Raw genomic sequence first — 18,795 nt, forward strand, 5'->3', positions numbered from 1 at the left:
AACAAAATCTCAATTCAAATAGCCTATTTTATTCCTCTGGATAAGGTAACAGCCTCCTTTGTGCTCTCATAATCCAAGGTACAGCTCTCTCTCTCTCATGAGAGAGTGGCATACAAATGCTTTGTTTATTCCCATCTCCCATTCAGGACAGGGACCATACATTGTTGGGTTTTTAAATCCACAGGACTAGAACAAGGCCTGGTGTATGGTAGGTTATCTTTAAAGGGTTGGCAAAGGAATGAATATAAAATAAAGTGATGGAAGAATGAGTGAATTATATGACCAAACAGGTGCATCTTAAGTTTTTCCCAGCAGTCAAACGAGGTACCTTTCTGTGGCCAAGCCAGAGCACGGGGTGTGTTGCTAATACAGGGCCCTTAATTACAACCTGGGACTGAGATTAGAAGTGAAAGAAAGCATCTCTGTTCTTTCCTTCCAAACTTAAGAACCTTAATTAAAACCAAGTGATGAAGGGCCATCCCCTTGCCAGCAGCCAACAGCTCATCCTGCTATCAGGGGCCTGAAGAGTAAATTAAAATCAGTACCAATAAAATTAAAACTACCTTAGGGCATATTTGCAACATAATTTAGTGTGGGGTTTGCTTCCTCCTAGACACCAGGGAGGAAATGGGTTGTTTCTTCCCCCCTACGTTCTGAGCTGCTTCCCTGCTTCTCAAATCTGAGCTTGGTGCCGTGCTGTGGTGCTGACTCCTTCACATTTGAACAGCTCTTCAGGATTTATCACATATTCAGCCCAGCAAAGGAAGGGAAATCAGACCCAGGAAGGGCAGCGGGGTTTCTCTCAGGCTTGGCGAGCAGAAAGGAACTGAAGCTTGGCAGGGATAAGGACAAATGGGAAGGGTGAGCTGCTTTGTTATCCCTTCTCAAGGAGGAGGGGGCTGAAGCTCGGAGAGCAGGGAGCGTAAGTAGCCAGCCCTGCATTATGCAGCAGGAAGTGGCAGAGCAGGGGCCTGGGTCCTTCTGGTTTCCAGACCGTGCTCTGCATCCTGCTGTGCTCTCAGGGGCTTATAGTCTAGCAAGGCAATCACGCTGATCTTAGGAGGGCAAGACCTCCTAAGACTATGCAGTTTCCTTCATCCCTGGGCTGAGGGGCTGGGAGGTCTGCGGACTGATCCTCACAGGCTTAGCCTCTAGAATGGCACTGGGAGGCTGGGTGGAGGGGCAAGCAGCATTCCAGACCTTCCAGACAGCTTCCTCGCTAAGATGTGCCCCAGGGAGCTGTTTCCCCATGGGCCTCAGGCAAAAAAAAAAACAACCCAAATCTATTTATTATCAAAGAAAATATTTCCCTGTGTTTTTTAAAGTCAAAGTAGGAAAAAAAATTCAGCACAATAAATATGAAGCTAAAGTAAAATAAAAAAGGTAAAGCAGATGTTTATGGAAGTCAGGGTACATGTCCTAAGGCAGAAGAATTTTTCAGAAAAACTGAGAACTTTTTCTTTAAAAACAACTGAGCAAATCAAGCAAACAAAACAGAGTCACTGTCCTTTATCATGCATAATCTTGATCTCTGAAGCGGCACATTTAAGGCTTCTCTGCTCAGGTGCACCCTGAATATGGCTGGACAGCACTTCTAGTCACAAAAACAGGATGTGGTGAGTCAATGGGGGGCAATAAGAAGAACAGGTGCATAGGACGCCTGGAGAGCTAGCCTAGGGCATGGGGGATGGGCTCCGGTACTTCCTTTCTTGCCTTTCTCCATCTTCTGCTCCCGCCCTACCTGCAACTTCCCCAGCACACATTCTCCTACTCCATGCTTCTGTGCCTGCCATTCCTGCAGGTGGGAATGCCTGTCCCTCCCATCCCTTTCCCCCTGATGGTAACAGCTTGCTCATCTTTCACTACTAGGCCCAATGGCTCTTTGTCCAAGAGGACTTCTTTGACCCTCTCAGGGACAGCAGTTCTCTTTTCTGGACTCCCATAGATTTTAAAAATATCCCTGTGATAAAGTATTTGTCATCCAGTTTATTCATTCATTCATTTATTCATTCATTCATTTGACAAATATTTGCTGTGAACTTACTGTTTCTAGGACCCAGAGTTGAACAAAACAGACAAGGTTCCTGACTTCGAGGAGCTAATGGGGATGAAGACCGTGAACAGCAACTAAACAAGGTGATCCCAGATTTGTAATACACGCTTGGAATGCACTAAGGGGAGCCGCAGGATGGCGAGTAACCGAGTGGATGGGGACTGGGTCTACTTTAGTTGGTGTGATCAGGAAAGTCCTCTGACATGTGAGCTGAGCCGTGAAGGATGATAAGAATGAGCTGTTCAATGAGGCTGGTGGGAGAATTCTGGGCAAATAAGGACCTGCAAGCAAGGACGAGTGTGGCACTTCCAAAGACCAGAGGGATGGCTCACGGAGGGATTGTGATGAACACTGAAGGTGTGCCTGGGGAGGTTCATAGGGTGCAGCTCACTCAGAGCTTTGTAGCCTGGGGTCAGAGTTTGGAGCTTGTCCTATGTACAATGAAAAGCCATTTTAACAGGGAATGTTTAACAGGGATTCCCTTGCCTGTAGTGCAGATAATGGATTTTAGGGACCTGTGTGGAAGCTTTTGAACAGCTCCCTCTAGAAACCATAGGAGCTTAAATGAGAGTGGGCTGGTGGTGATGAAAAGAGAAGGGAATATTTGATCAATCTGTTGGCCTCACCTCTGTAGGACCTGTGCATGGATTGTATGCAGGAGAATCAAAGACAGATATAGGGTTTGTGACTTGAGCAACTGAGAGATGGAGAAGACTGGGACGGGGACCAGCTGGGCTGGTTGTCAGAGATATCTCTGCTGTTTGAAGCGGCTGGTGGACACCAGACTGGGTGTGTCAAGTAGGCAGTTACACATAAGACCCTGGGGCCCTGGAGAGAGGGCTGTCCTAGAGGTATGAACATAGGCCTGGTTAGCACAGCGGTGTCTCTGGGGCCCCTTAAGCTGAGAGTTTAGGTAGATGATGAAGTGAAGGAGACTATGGAGTAGCAGGGAAATAGGAGGGAACATGGACAGTGTGGTTTCAAGAAAACCAAGAGCAAAAAAAATGGTTTTAAGAAGGAGGGAGTAGTTTGTGAAGAACCCACTAAGGTCTAGGACCACGCCTGGTTCACTCCTGTATCCCCAGGGTGTATTGTAGGGCCTACCACACAGTAGGTACTCAGGGGACATTTGCTGAGTGACTAAGTGCATCATGAATGAATGAATCCAGGTATCCTGGCCTCAGAGAAAGGGGCAGAGGAAGAGGTATGGTATTAGGAGTTTTAGGGCCTAGATTCTAACTCAAGGAGGTATGAAAGGAAGATAGTAATAACAACATAGTGCTTACCACCACCCTGTTACTCCTGCCACAACCCCCTCAGATAGAAACATCATTTACAAATGAGGAAACTGATGAATAGCAAAGTTGAGGTAACCTGCGAAAGAACCCCCAGGTTACACAGTGGGAACTGGCAGAACCCAAGCTGACTGGCTCTGTGGTCCATGTTCTTAACCATGACATCATCAAAAGCAACTGACATTTATTGAGTGCTTCCTATGTGTGGCCTTGTAGCAATTCTGGTAACAATCCTATGAGTTAAGTACTGTTATAATCTCAGGAGGAAAACAAAGCAAAAAGCTTGCAAGTGGCAGGGTTGAGATTCAAACTCAAGTCTTTCTGACCCTAGGGCTAAGCTCTTCATCTCTAAGCTACTTATAAAGGCCCAGCCTCTCCATCTGAGGCCTCTTTCAGGACAAAGGAAATTTGTGAGTCATGCATGGGTGTAGGGAAAAATCACCAGTAGCAGCAAGATGAGGAATAAAAACATTTTCCTACTTCCAATTTGTCTCTTACAATCCTACCCTCCTTAGAAGTGAAAAGTCGGATCTGCATGTAAATAGAGCCGTTTCTGCATCTCCTCCTTCTAATAACCTAGGAGGAAGTTTTCCTCTTTTTCTACCTCCTCCTTCACCTTTGCCCTAAAAAAGGGAGAGAGACCAGAGGCTCAGCACAGATGGTCTGGGTTCATAACAGATCTTCCCAGGGCAAAACAGTCCTGGTCTGTCTCCTACTCTCCATAGCAGTGATTGGTGAACCCAACGTTGACCGTCACAACGATGATGATGACAGAAGAAGTGTAGTCATGGAGTAGGATGGTTTGGGGTTCTGTAGACTTGGCTTTAAGTGTCAGCTTAGCCATGGGTGAGCTTTAGGACCTGTAGAAGTTACTTTCCCTCTCTGAGCCTCAGTTTCCTTGACTAAAAAGTGAGGATAATAATTCCAACCTCAAAGGATTGCTATGAAGTTAAATGAAGTACCTGGTTTTGTGCCTAGCAAAATGTCTGGCAGTTTATACACTTTTAATACATATTTTTCAATTATACAGTGATAGATACTATGAGGAGGTGCTGTGCAAGGCACCACAGATATGGACCTCCTTAAGCTCAAAACCCTGCAAGGAGGATGGACATTTTAAAACTGTGTATACAATGGAAGATTTGAACAGACATACAGGAGTTATAGGAACACAGGACCCAGTTTACATAAATCTAAATTTCTTCCCTGTTCAGTGGGATGTCTATTGACAATAACCATTGTCTTACACATTTGTAGAGTTTATAAACCATTCTCACACCAATTAGCTCATGTGATTCTCTCAACAATCCACTGAAGTAAATGGGAGCTTGGTTTCTCAGAGAATCTCAGAGCCAGGCTTCTCAAGATCTCATAGCAAAAAAGGAACTCAACTGGATTCTAAGTTACATCTCACTGCATCCAAAGCCTTTGCTTGCTCCTTACCCTTGGGGGTCACCCCAGGTGCTCACACCTACATCAAGAATGGACACAGATACAAGTGGAAAAGCCAGACCTCCCTGCAGAAAGCCCCAGTCTGAGCAGAAAGACAAACTAAGAAGAGAATGGAGATATAATATGTAAGCTTGTGAGAGCCGAGGGACATTTTAATTTCATAATTAAAAGTTAATGTTGCTTCATTATAAATCAAAGGCTGATGAAACTAGGGCACCCCCAGGAACATGTTAGGAACTCAATAAATATGTGTGGCCTGAATGCTTGGAGACATCTCCTGTAGGAGGTTGTTAGCTGATCCAGGGAGATAAAAATATATGTCTAATCACTGAGCTGGGGTTTGGGAAGTCCTCAGTAAATCTTAATTCTTTTCTTCCCAGGAAACTCATCTTGGCTCTCCTACTAACCTGCTCTGTGACCCTAGAGAAGTTTCTTTCCCTCTTTTCAATTCATTCATCCCTCTTCTTCATTCATTTAGAGAATGGATTTGGTGACTTTTTGTGGCCCATTATACCCTGAGAGTCATATCTTTCAATTGTCTGATCTTTCTGCTTTGCACTGTTTTTTTGTTTTTTGTTTTCCTCTCCTTCCTTTGGCCTCTGAGGACAGATTCTGTCAGTTTCCCACCTTATCTGCTTCAAGACCTGAGTCCATGGTCCTTTTCCTTGGCATGGCCATGTGGTGAGAGCCTACTGTAAGACTGAAGTTCAATTATTTCCCCATTAAAATGAAGTCTTCCCCTTTGGCAGGGTAGGCATTGCTGTTATTCAAAGAAGTGTTCAGGGGTGCCAGCATTCCTGCTGTAACTATGTACTTTATCTTGGAGAAAAATAAAGTGGTTCCTGGCTGCTTTATTCAGTGTGGGCGGCTGAGGATGGGGTGGTGGGGAGAAAGGTGCAGACAGATCCTATATTTGTTCCTCTGTTCCTTCTCCCCCTCTCTCATCTTGCCCCTCTTTCTTCTCTCTTTTCATCCCTTCTCTCCTCTGGTCCCCCCTTCCCACCTCTTCCTTTCCATAGTGTGGTTGGGGGGAAGACAGGCAAGGGAACAAGTACATCAGCCTTTCTTTCAGGGACTCAGAGAGATGTACGTGGAGACTGGGTGAAGATACAGCTGAAGGAACCATCCACTTATTGGGTGGTCAGGAAAGACTGTGCAGAGGAGGTGGCTGTTGAACAAGGTATTGAAACACAAGAAGGTGTTCACCAAGTGGATGAAAAGGAAAAGAGCCCCCAATGGGAAGAAAGACATTTTAGACAAAGGGAGCTATGTGAGCAAAACTCACAGGACCCAAAACACCCAGCCCACTAAGGGACATATAACGTGTTTGGCATGATGGAAGAGTATGATGAAGAGGCTTCCTTGGACTCATCATGGAAGGCCTTGTAAGCCACTAAGGACTTTTCCTATAAAGTAGAAAATATAGAGAAGTATTTTATGAAAGTACAACTTGATTATGTTTGCACTGCATTCTAGAAAGATTTTTCCGGAGGCTTTGTTGAGGAAGAATAAGAGGTTATAAGACTCAAAAGCATGTGGAATAGTTAGGACATTTCTGTTATAGTCCAAGTGGGAACTGACTGAAAAATAATAAGCTTCTGAATTCAAGCAGGGGCAGGGAGGGAGAGAAGAAGGGTACGTATTTGAAACCTATGGTAAAATAAGACTGACAATGCTGGACATGGGACCTAAATTCAGACAGAAACCTAAATTCAGGTTTCTGGCTTGGGTGGCTGAGTGGAAGGTGGGGCCATTCCCTGAGATTGGTGCTGCCATCATCTTTTGGTGTGATGGAGGTTTGCCTCCTAGGTACTTGTCTGCAGTTGGAGGAAGATGCTGTCAGAAGGTCTATGGTCTTGGATTATGACATTTTGATACAAATGAATTGATTTTTCCCTAAGCATGGCTATTTGAGCAAAAGAAACATATTTCTCCATGTAATCTATGTGTTGCCTATAAAACTGGAGCTCCTTATCAATACAGTTAAACATAAGCATTGTGCATTTTCATCGGATATAAAATCAGAACAAGAGTTTTTAAAAAAACCAGACACCTAAATACACATATTCAAACATTTGGGTGCCCCAAATGGGATGAGAGCAGGGGTGTTCTCAAGCCATTCCTTTGCTACAGGTTTTCATTCCCTCTGAACAGAAGATTTTGGTTGTTACAGACCATATCACTCAGCCAGAGAGCAGCAAGGAGGGAGGGGGCAGTTTGAGAGTCAAGCAATTGTTGGACAAGGAGGTGTGGGGACAAACCAGGCTTTATCTCCTGGTTTGAAGGCAAATGCCAGAACAGGGCAGGCTCCTTCACCCACATCTATATCCACATGAAAAGCCTTGATTAAAATCACATAGAATTAGTTTATGGCTTCTCTGGTTCTTGAATGGTCTGGAGTTTTGCTGGGTGGATCCTTTCCTTTGACACATGAAATACTATACAAGTGACACAACTTGTTTACAGTCATTGGCTCATTTTGTCTCATTGTCTCATTTCCATTTTACAGATGAACACACTGCTCGAGATTACACAGCGAGGAAGAAGCAGAGCCAAGGATAAAACCCATATCTTCTGGCCACAGTACAAGTTACTCTGCTATATCATTATGCTTTGATCCTCTAATTTTAGGGTCTTAGGGGAGCCCAAAGGGTGAATTAACACAAGGCATGGGAGGTATCTGGGTGTATGAGTATCCAATCCTCAATGACCTGCCTCCACCTCCAACCTCATTTCCTGCCATCTGCTAACAGGAATCCAATGCTTTCACCATGCCGAACTGACAGCTTCCAGACATGCTCTTCTGTGCCTTCCAATGTTTCCTTATGTTGTTCCTCCAGCTGAGAAGGCCTTGCTCTACCTAGCCATTCTCCAGGGCCCGGTACAAGCTTCTCTTTTGCTGTAGAGACTTCCTTAACCCATCTGGATATGTTTGACCATGCCCTCTTTCATTGACATCTCACTCGGCCCTACATTTTTATTATACTCATCTCATGATGTCATTCTTATGGTGGTGGCACCTATATCGTCCACTGGGCCAGGCAGTGGTCAAGACTGGAAATCTCTGTGCTTTTAACCCCCAGCACAGTGCCTGGCACATAGTAAGTGCTGAGGAAATCCTTGATGAATGAGTAGATGGTTGAGTTAACGATGGAGAAGAAAACATTCCTGAGCAGAGACCACCCCCACCCTTGATCTTCTGGGAGAACTGCCTTTGTAGAATAGGGAACAAAAAGGGCAGGCATCAAAGGGATACAATGGGTAAAACATTCTTTCCTGTTCTCTCTGGTTCCTTCCTTTTTATTTTTCTTCTTGTTATTGGAACAAAAATGAAGAGTACATCATAAGCAAAGCTGTATTTTCTGTTTATTGCCACCAGGTTAATAACAGTAATGGTGCAGGAAGAAAATGAGGTGTTATGTAAAATCCTGCATTGCAGATTTTGCTGCTGATGTAAAGAACTCAATAAAGTGTAACACTTTAATCATAGAGATAAAAATCACACAGCAGCTTTCCCACAGGCTCCAGGAGCCCAAGACAAAATAGTTGTGGGGAAATGAGAGATGAGAGAAGAATATTATCAGCCATCGGAAAAATTATGTTTGGGCTTTTGTGTGTGTGTGTTTTTCCTTCATCTCTAAAAAATGGAATAAGATTTTTCTATCTTCTTCTAAGACATCTTGTATGAATTTCTGTATTCTCTGGAGGCCATACTCAGATTTCTGGGGGAAGATTTGCTCATTCTTTGTAAAAATTGATTTGTTTAGGGAGAACTGAATTCCTGCCTTTTAGGTGATTCTGTGGCCTTTAAGAAAACAGGGGCTGTCTCTAAAAAATGAAAGCAGGATTGGGATGGAGGCAAGAAGGTTGGTGATAGTAAAATCTCTATTTTTACGATGGTCTTGCAATGCAGAGAAAAGATCATAGCAGTGGACAGAAGCTCTTGTTAGGGAACTTGGCCAAACTTCCAAAATGACCTTCTTGCCTCTGTGCCCCAGTTTTATCCTTCTTCAAAGGACTCTCACTAGATGCAAAGAACGCTCTAAAGGTTGTTCCAGCTCTGATGCTTAACTATCTGTGAGGCTCTGGGCAAGGAGGCCACCAGCTTGGCTTACTGACATTGGCTATTGTGGTTCTGAACTCCTGAGTAGCCACCCAGCTGACCTGTTTGCACTCCAACACCTCCTTCCCTCCCTTAGCACCCAGATCCACTCTCCATCCTGTAGCCAGAATGATCAATTTATAATGAGAGAAAATGATACATACACCTTGGAGTGAGACTGGGGTAAGTGCCAATAGGAAGCCCGTCAGGCAGGAGCATGCCTAGAGAGTTCACTGAAGAACAAGCTAGTCAGTGTCCCAGGAGAAGAGTGAGTAGAGTCATGGGAGACATGTAGACAGATAATGGAGGGCCAGATCAAGTGGGTCTCACAGGCCATTGAAAGGGTTTCACTGCCCCATGTGCAGTCCCTGAGTGCCCTCAGAGACAAAGGGGGTGTAGCTGATGTCTGCATACAGGAGACACTGCTATGAGGCAGCGTGAGCAGAGGTCATGAAAAAAGAAGGGTTTTGGAATTTGAGATCTAGGCTCAAACCCTGAACTGGCTGTGTGACATTGAAGGAGTCTCTTCATTTCTCCAAGTCTTAGTTTCCCCTTGTCAGCAAACAGGAGGTAATGATAATACCACTTCCCTCACAGGGCTGACCTGGGTTAAATGAGTTAGTGTGTGTCCAAGTGCCTGAAACGCCGTAGGTGCTCAGTAATTTTTTTTTCATCCCATCGCGATTACTTCAAACTACAAACAATATTCTATTTGACTGTTTGATTGATTGATTGTTTGCTACTACAAACAATATTCTAGGGCCACACTGTCCAATATAGCAGTCACATGTGACTATTTAAATTTAAAATAATTTAAATTAACTTAATAAGAAGTCAGTTTCTCAGTTGCACTAGTCACACTACAAATGCTCAATGGCCACATGTGGCCAGTAGCTAGTGTCAATGGACAGTGCAGAAGAACATGGCCATCATTACAGAAAAAATGCTATAATCTTAGCAGTCATAAGTGGTACATTAGAATTTAAAATATGTATCCATATACAACTACACTTGCACAAGCACGTCTGATTTCATACACACAAAACACACACACATACAAAACCACAAACTCAGGGTGTGTAGGTTAGCAACAGTATGTTTCATCACTAAGGAAAAATAAATCTGACTCTTGTCATGAGCCAATTTAATGAGCATACAAGAGGTCAGGTACTGTGCTAAACACTCTGGACATCATATCAATACATCCTTACAACAACCCTAATAGGAAAGATTATCCTGATCTTGTTGATTCTGACATTGACACCCAGACTGCCTGCGTAACGTGATTATAGTCACAGAGCCTCTAAGCAGCAGAGCAGGACTTGCTCCCTGTGCCACAATACTTCTTCTTAGAGGACATTTCAGAGACAAAGGGCTTGCAGAGCAAAGTTACCACTCACTCTTTACAGTCTTTGTTAAAGATGAGGATGTTTGGAATTGCCTGAGGACTATCTGGGGACTAGCTGGTGATGAGTCACAGAAACTGTAAAATTCAATGAAATAAGTTCCTTAAGGTTTTCAACCTAGCTTTCTTGGCTTATGGAAAGTGGCAGTGTCCGATCCATGTAGGATCAGCTCAAATCTTCAGGAGAGTCCTGGAAGTCAAATGACTGGGTAAAGAATACACCCTCCAAGTCATCTAGAGCAGTGGTCTCTTTGCAGCTCATTCTTCTCTCTTCATAGACAAGGGCTCTCTAACACTTCATGGTAAAAGGTGGTCCACAATAGGGGTGGGGGTCACAAATGAGAGCCAACATGACCTAGATGGTTCTGAATCAGTGACTATCTGTGAATACATATGTAAGCACAACTAGAGAGCCAAAACAACTAGCGATCCAGAGAGAGATAAGGATGGATGGATGGATGGATGGATGGATAGATGGTTGGATGGATGAACAGGCAACTAGACAGATAGATAGGCAGCAAGTTATAAACATACAACAAAGCTTCTATTTTAGCTTTTTGTGTGCTTCTACTACACTCTGATCCCCTAGAAGGATGGTATTGTTTCTGATTTATTGTAAACTCCCCCTCTCACCAGATATACAAAAAGGTGCCCAGCCTAGACTGGATACTTAATGAATGTTTGTTCAAAAATAAATAAGTAAATAAACAAACAAACAAACAAACAAAATGTAACACCTGAGAGAGACATAGCTAGATAACAATAATCCTTCACGTTTGTATGGTACTTTGTAATATAATGCACAGTATCAGCCTTAATCCCCAATCTAACTTTTTGAGGCTGTCATTATGATCCTCATTTTATTGATGAGCGATGCTTGTCTCAGAGTGGTGAGGTGTCTTGCCTAGGGTTACACAGAGAAGCTGAGGACCTGGATAAACAAGCAGGTCAGATAGAGGTAGAGAATGATAATGGGATATAGGCAAACAGAGACAAGACAGACCAGAGGAGACCAAGGCATGGAGAAATGATGGAGACAAATGGAGGTGGATGGACAGATGCTGAGAGTACCTCCAAGCTCTCCACCTTCCACTCAGCCTCTTCACATGGCTGGAGACAACTTTCCTAAGCACAAGTGTGACCCTGTCCTGTACCCACTCTATAAAGCTCTGTTACTTCTCCCAAAGACTTCAGGATAATGCTCTACCATGAAGAGCCTTCCTGACTTGGCCCTACCCATTTCTCTACCTTATATCATATCACTTTTCTCTAGCACTGTTCAGTCTAGTCACAGGACCCTCTTCAAGCCCTACAAAAGCCATGCCATTGTCACCAGTGCACGTTTATCACCTGATCTTCCCCCTGCTTGTGGATGCCTGGCCAACCTCTGCTTATCCTCTAAGACTCAACATAACCGTTGCTCCCTTTGGAGAGCCTTTCCTGACCACCCTTCCAGCATGGGTTCATTTTCTGCCCTCTTAGGTCACCCTCTTCTGTACAGGATTCAAGAGAGTAGGATGAACCTGGACTTGGAAATAAGAGATGTTTATTTAAACCCTGTTCACCTACCTATCAGCTGCAGGACTTACGGCAAGTCATGTACCTGCTTAGCCTTGGTTTTCTCATCTCTGCAACATACCTGATCATATCTGTTCTAGGATTATTTGGGGATTAGGGATAATGTAACAAAACAAAACACCTGGCATAGAGTATGTGTCCTACACGTGGAAGCTGCTGCTGTCCCTGCCTGACTGCTGCGGGGGCCACAATAATCTTCTATTGGATCTGCCTCACCCATTGGACTATGAGCTGCCTGAGGGTAGAGGCTGGGTCCACCAGCCTCTACACCCCCAGTGCTCAGTGCCTAACCCATGACTGGGCGTGCTGAATCTTTCCTACCCACACTGAGGCTGCTGGGTAGGATGTGCTTCCAGGCACTAGAAGGCACCACCTATAGTCACCCTCCAGAACTGCTGAGGCTGGGGAGGACGGCTGGAGAGGTGGTGTGGGGTTGCATCCCTGAAGGGAGATGACTGAGACCTTTGACAGGTTCATGTTGCGTGTTGAGGTTTTGGTTGTATGTATTTTGAAGATAAAGATAACGTTTAAATAAAATTAAGAGGCTGCTTTGTTCCCTCACCTACAAACCTCTGGGGCAACTATGTGCAGTTTTGACTGTCACCAAGCATGTTTAGGGGGAAAGTGTCAGATTAGGTGGTCAAAAGTATTCTATACACTTTCTTTTCTCTCTCCAGTTTCCTTCATTTCCCTCTTTTGTTTTCCCAGTGGATTCAGATTCCTTGTAATTCTCTTCCTTATCCTCCCTTCTCTCCCCACACTCCCTCCCTGTTGGCCCCATTCTCTACCCCAGGAAACCAGCTTCCAGGTGAATGATGAGAGATCCCTCCTTTCCCCTACACACATGCATGTACACGTGCACACACAATCTGGAAGAGGGGGGCATCAAATGTAACTAAACATCTCTCCACATGCTTGAGGACAGGGAACCAGCCCAGATCAGAGGAGCAGGGGCTGGCAGCTGGGCCCTGAGCCAGCAGTATTGACTCTCCTCCCTGACTGCCAGGACAGCACCCCCGCCAACCCCCCCCCAACCCCGCCAGGTCATAAACACCCACTATGAGTTGGGCCAGAGCCTTCATTGAGATTCTGTTCACAGGGAACGCCCATTGCCAAGCCTGCCCAGCTCTGTCAGCTGCCCTGATATCTGTGTGTGAAAAACTGATGGCCGCCGGGCCCTCTGGCAGCCTGACAAATGGCTTAGAAGCAGGCCTGAGGCTCCCTGGCAGAGGCCCAGGGCTGCGAGCTTCAGTGAAGGGTAGGAGAGAAGGGACTCTCCTGTCAGATGGCCTGACTTCAAGGCAGGGAGCAGAGAGAGCAAGAAAGAGCAGGGGGCGAGGAGAGGGTGGTAGGGGAAGGGCCCCAGACTTGCCAATGCCTACCTCGCCCCAAGGGTAGAGAGCTGTAGGGACTAAGTGCACACTCTGGTGACAAGTGTTGTCTGTAGGACTACAGGGATAATGCATTTGTTTCCTCACTCATAAAATGGGGATAGTAATCCTAATATCTATCTTGTAGTGGTGAGAATGCTAAACACACACACACACACACACACACACACACACATATATATATATATATATATATATAAACATGCATGTTTATATATATGCATAATATATATAATACTATATATATATTATGCATATATATAAACATGCATGTTTATATATATATAATATATATATATATATATATGCATGTTTACTATATATATAGGATATATATAGGGGTGTGTGTGTGTGTGTGTGTGTGTGTTGTAAACCAGCAATCCTCACCATTTTATGAGACTGTCAGGTATTGTTCTATGTTTTACATGCATTACTCATTTCATTTTCACGTCAGTTAGAGATTTACATATTGTCCTCATTTAAAAGATAAAGTTTCAGAGCGGGTGCCTCACATGCCCAAGGTTACACAGCTGAACGAGAGAAAGGATTTAAAACCAATCTGCAAGACTGCAAAGCATACGCCCTTCATCAGTAGGCTGTACTATAGATGAGCATTTTGTGTGCCTCTTTGCCTCTATGTATCTCTACTGATGTAAGGGGAATAAGAATCTTTTAAAAAATTTTTAACATTTATTCATTTTGGAGAGACAGTGCATGAGCAGCGGAGGGGCAGAGAGAGAGAGGCAGACATAGAATATGAAGCAGGCTCCAGGCTCTGAACTGTCAGCACAGAGCCCAATGCAGGGCTTGAGCTCACAAACCGAACCGTGAGATCATGACCTAAGCCGAAGCTGGATGCTTCGGCGCCCCAGGAATAAGAATGTTTTTAAACTCTCTACTCAGAAAGAAGCAAACACAAACTCAAGATAAAAATCAATCCCCTTATTTTTAAAGTTTAAGTGCTGCAACATTCCACAATGGGGAAAAGAAAAATAAACAGCTAGGCTCAGAAACAGGGAGCTCTCTTAGCCCCAGGGAGGCAGAGAGAAGCGGGAGGCAGTGGGAGCTGCAGGGGACTGAAACAAGCAAACACAGTGTGGAGACAGCCCAGGCTCCATGCCCTGTCAGGGGGTCTGAGGGCTGGCTGCCTAGCTGCTGCAAGGCTGCTCTTTGTGGGAATCGGCCGCTTGCTTGGACGGAACAGAACCAACAGAACCGCATTCATTAATTCATTCAACAAATGCTCACAGAGCACTTTTGTGCGGCAGACCTGAGCTGAGTGCTGGAATAAACAGATAAAGAAGCCCCAGTTCCTGCAGCAGGAAGGTGCACTCTCAGGCAAGAGAGAGGCAAACATCAGGCAACTCCACTGCAGGGTGGTCAAGGCTGTGACAGCTTGCACAAGGGCGGAGAGCACAGGGGAAAGCCGCCTGGGGATGGCTGGGGCACGAAAGTCTCCCTGGAGAAGTGGGGTCTACAAGGACAGCATGGGATCCACTGAGTTATATAGATGAAGGTGAGGAAAGGCAGGGGTGTCATTCCCTACAGAAGCTCAGAGCCGAGATCTGAACACAGTTGCTGGTCAAAGGTGAAAGTTAAATCACTTGAAATCCCATAACCCAGAAACAACGGTTATTAACAGCTTCCCATATGCACAGACAAAACAATATATAGCTGCTGGCCAAATAGATGCCTAAATTAAAAAGCTTTTATAAAAACAGAATATACTATAAATATTTCTATTTAAAGAGGTACTGAATTCAATTTTTCTTAAATTTAACAGAACTAAAAAACTGTTCCCTCACATGAAACATTATTTTCTAAAAGATAAATCTAAGGTTAAAAAAAGAAGAGATTATGAGAAATATTAAGAGGTTGAGGCCATTCTGGCTTTTTTTAACGCCAGACTTGAATTTTTGTAGAAACACATGAAGACATGGAGAGAGGTTAAATAACTTACCTAAGATCACACAGCTAGTCTGTGGTATAACTGGAACTTGAACCCAGATATATCTGATTCTTTCTATTACATTCTTTGCTTCCCTAAGCCAAAATCCTCATTTTAAAGATAAGAAATTGGGGCACCAAAAAGGGCAAGTGCTATATTTTGATTGGGCAACAAGGTAATTTCAGTCCTTGTTCTTGATTCTCTCTCTTGCTGTAACAAGGGATCTCCTGCTGTCATTTATTTGCCTAAGAATCCAAGAGGAGTCTACATATATCCCCACCTCACTGACTTTGGCCTTGGCCTTGGGATATGCTTTGGCCAATGGAATATGAACAGCCATGACATTTGCCACTCCTGTGTGGAAGCCTTGAACGGGATTGTATTTCTGCCCTCTGCCATGAAAATGGCCCATCCCAGATGGGGAAATACTCAGCCTGGGCCCCGGATGAAAAGCAAGGATGGGGGCATGCACAGCCCGGCAGAGCTGCGGCTGACTCCCTCACAGCCCTCGTGTAGCACAGGCATGGAATAAATGTTTGCCGTGATAACCTCCCAAGCTCTTGAGGTCGTTACCACAGCAAAGCTGATGTGAAGAGCACAGTTTCTTGTAGAAGTCTGTTCTTCTCATGGTTGAAGTTGCCTCTAATGGTGCAATGATTATGAATTCAGACCATGCAGGTAAGGGCTGTGTTTGTGAGCATTTTAAGCACTCAATGGATTCAAAATAATTAGAGAAAGAGTTGAAAAGTATATGGTACGGGAGGAAAAACCAGCACCTTCTGATGAAAAGAAAATGGCGGTGGAAGTCCACCTTTTGGCAGAGAGACAAAGATGAATCAGACGTGGCAGTTTCTTTCTCGGACTTCTGCCCCATGAAGAACCAATGGCACTAACTACAATATGTATTCACCCATAGGCACCTAGTTCTGAAATAGAAGATGCTACAGGAAAAAGATGCAGTAAATGCCAAAAATCAATCTATGCCACCAAATTGCTATGTGACCTTGAGGAGGTCACTTTCCTTCTGGCATTAATTTTCTCATTTGTAAAACGAAGAGATTTGAATGAGGATCTCTCATTTTCCTTCTGGCTCTGACATGCTAGGATTTGATTGCCTCTAACTCATCAGTCTCAACTGGCTTGAATGGGACCCAGTAGTATTGAGAATAATCATAGGAATCCATCAAAACATAGCCCAAAGAAGGTAATCTTGAGACTCAAGTGAGATAACCCAGGGAAAGTGTTTTGCATACACTGAAGGGCTCTAGTGCTTGCTCTTCCATGGAAAAGAGGTACGCAAATGTGCGTCTGGTCCCCTAACTTGCGTTCCCCTAGCATCCTTCCCCCCACTTACATCTAGCAGTCGTCCGGGCCATTCTGCCTACCTCACCCTCTTTCCTCTCACCATGAGGAAAAGTAGCTCTAAACCAAAGGAGGGTATGATGATACAGTAGGAGACATAAATAACATGCTGGGGGAGGGCAAAGGACTTTGGAATGCAACAGATCTGGGTTGGAATCCCCATATCTCTTTTTGCTCATATATAAAATGGGGGTGACTCTTCCTTCATGTGGTTTTTCTCGGAATTGAAGTATATAAAAAAGCTTGTGGGCCCATATAAGCACTCATTTATATCTGGGACAATGACAGAGGTCTTCCTGGGAGTGGTGGTGCAAAGACAAAGCTGAAAGCTACGTAGAATCCTGAGAGCTGGGAAGAGAGAGGGAAGGTAATCACTCAGAGAGGAGTGTGTGGGGTGAGGGTGCAGGGGTGGGTTATGGATGTGACAAGGGTGGCCTGTGAATGTGGGTGAGTCAATGTCCTTTAGTAAAGGAGGAACAGGCAGTTAGAATAAGAGTAGAAGTTTCATGCAAAGGAACATAAAGGAAGGAGTCTAAACCTTTGAATGTCAAGCTGGAGGCTCTTAACCCAGAAGGTAATGAGGGTCCCTGAAGGGCTTTGGGAAATTATACCTTAGGAAGTTGTAAGTGTGCTGATGCATCTTGGTAAAGAAGCTGCAACCCCACACAAACCAAGGTGTGGGGAGGGAAGGAGATTGTCACCTCCCCAGAGGAGCTCTGTTGCTACACTCCTCTGACATGGAAATCTGAGCTATGGGGAAAACATCAGACTGCACCTTGAACTAAAACAGATGTGGTTACGACAGATAAAATGTTTTCAAGATTTTAAAAGTTCAATTTTCTTCCTTTTACTCTCTCAGGAGGATCACTGGTTTTAAACCCAAGACAGTGAAAATCCTAGGTAGCAAAATGAATGCAGAACTCCATTTGCTGACCAGATCTGGGTTAGACTGCTTTTATTGCTTGCTTTTCTTTCAGGAACCCTAACCCCACAACCTCAGTGGGTCCACCCGGGGCCCAAAAGTTTGGTCCTACCATAGGTCATGCCCTTGCTACTCAAAGCAGAGTCCTTGAACTAGTAACATCAGCATCACCTGGCAGTTTATTAGAAATGTAAATTCTCAGATCCCACTCCAGACCTTCAGAACAGAATTTGAATTTTAAGAGTTTGAATAAGAATACCCAGATGTTTCCCGCATATTAGGTTTGGGAAGCACTGACTTACACCATGCCTTCAGATTGCAAGAGTTTCCTTATAGCCAGAGGAGGTCAGGGTTGGTCCAACCTCTTCATTGAACTAACAGGGACCTAAGATCCAGACAGAGAAAAGAACTGGGCTTTCCAAGGTTACCCAAGAAATAAGTATAATTGGTATAGTAAAGTTAATAACAGTAGACCATGTAATATAATAAAAAAAGAAAGAACTCTCTCTAGCTAGCCAGAGATGAAGCACAGTATGTTGCAGGCCACTCCAATTTTGGAGTCAACTCAATGTGCAAGATTTACAACCCAGGTGGGCCAAATTATTTCATCTCTCTGAGCCTCCTTTTCCTCTTTCGAGCAAGTGGGAACAATACGAGGCTCTTGATAAGGATGTGAAGGTTAGGTGAAATAATGTATGTGGAATACTTACTACAATCGAGGCGGTCACTAGCTAGTAACTGTGCTATTTCAGAGATGCAGCCAGAATCCAAGGTTTCAGGATCCTACCTACTATCTTTTCTCCTAATCACAGAGTCAACCCAAGTCCTACTAATGGGCATGGTTTCCTAATTTAAAAAGAGTTCCCTCTGCAGAATGGATAGCCCCTTCTGTTTGCCCCCTTGGCTCTCAGCTCTTTCCTTTCATGGCATTTAGACATATACAATGGCTGGTTTCCTTCTCTGACTTCCACACTAGAGTGTGTCTTGTCTTAGAGCAGGGACCATGTCTTTTATCTCTGTCTCCCCAGAGCACATCATCGTGGATATGGTAGCAGATGGAAGGAGTGAGGGATAGAAGAGAGAAGGGAGGAAAGAAAGAAGGAGGAAGGGAAGGAGGAAAAGAGGGAGGGAGCTGAGAAGATGTTGGGTTTTGGAAGGTAACCATTTTACAGCATGATGGATTCATTCAGAGAGTAGCTTGACAGCACAGAATTCATCTTTTTATGACTGTGACAACACTAATACATTTATTTCCCTTCTGAAATTAACTTTCTAATATTAAGAAAG

At 44.3% G+C, this 18,795-nt stretch overlaps 1 protein-coding gene and 1 long non-coding RNA gene across 5 annotated transcripts in view; one reads left to right on the forward strand and one right to left on the reverse strand.

Annotated features, from left to right (window-relative positions):
• Nucleotides 1-18,795, reverse strand: part of LOC122227036 (BEN domain-containing protein 5) — a 1,450,833-nt gene that overhangs the window by 69,671 nt on the left and 1,362,367 nt on the right. The window lies entirely within an intron of this gene.
• LOC122227041 lies at nt 146-8,564 on the forward strand. The gene is made up of 4 exons (XR_006205866.1): nt 146-208; nt 1,538-1,616; nt 2,054-2,136; nt 7,310-8,564. It is a non-coding gene; the product is annotated as an uncharacterized LOC122227041 (long non-coding RNA).

This window comes from Panthera leo, chromosome C1 (assembly GCF_018350215.1).
Source record: "Panthera leo isolate Ple1 chromosome C1, P.leo_Ple1_pat1.1, whole genome shotgun sequence".
Lineage (NCBI taxonomy): Eukaryota > Metazoa > Chordata > Mammalia > Carnivora > Felidae > Panthera > Panthera leo.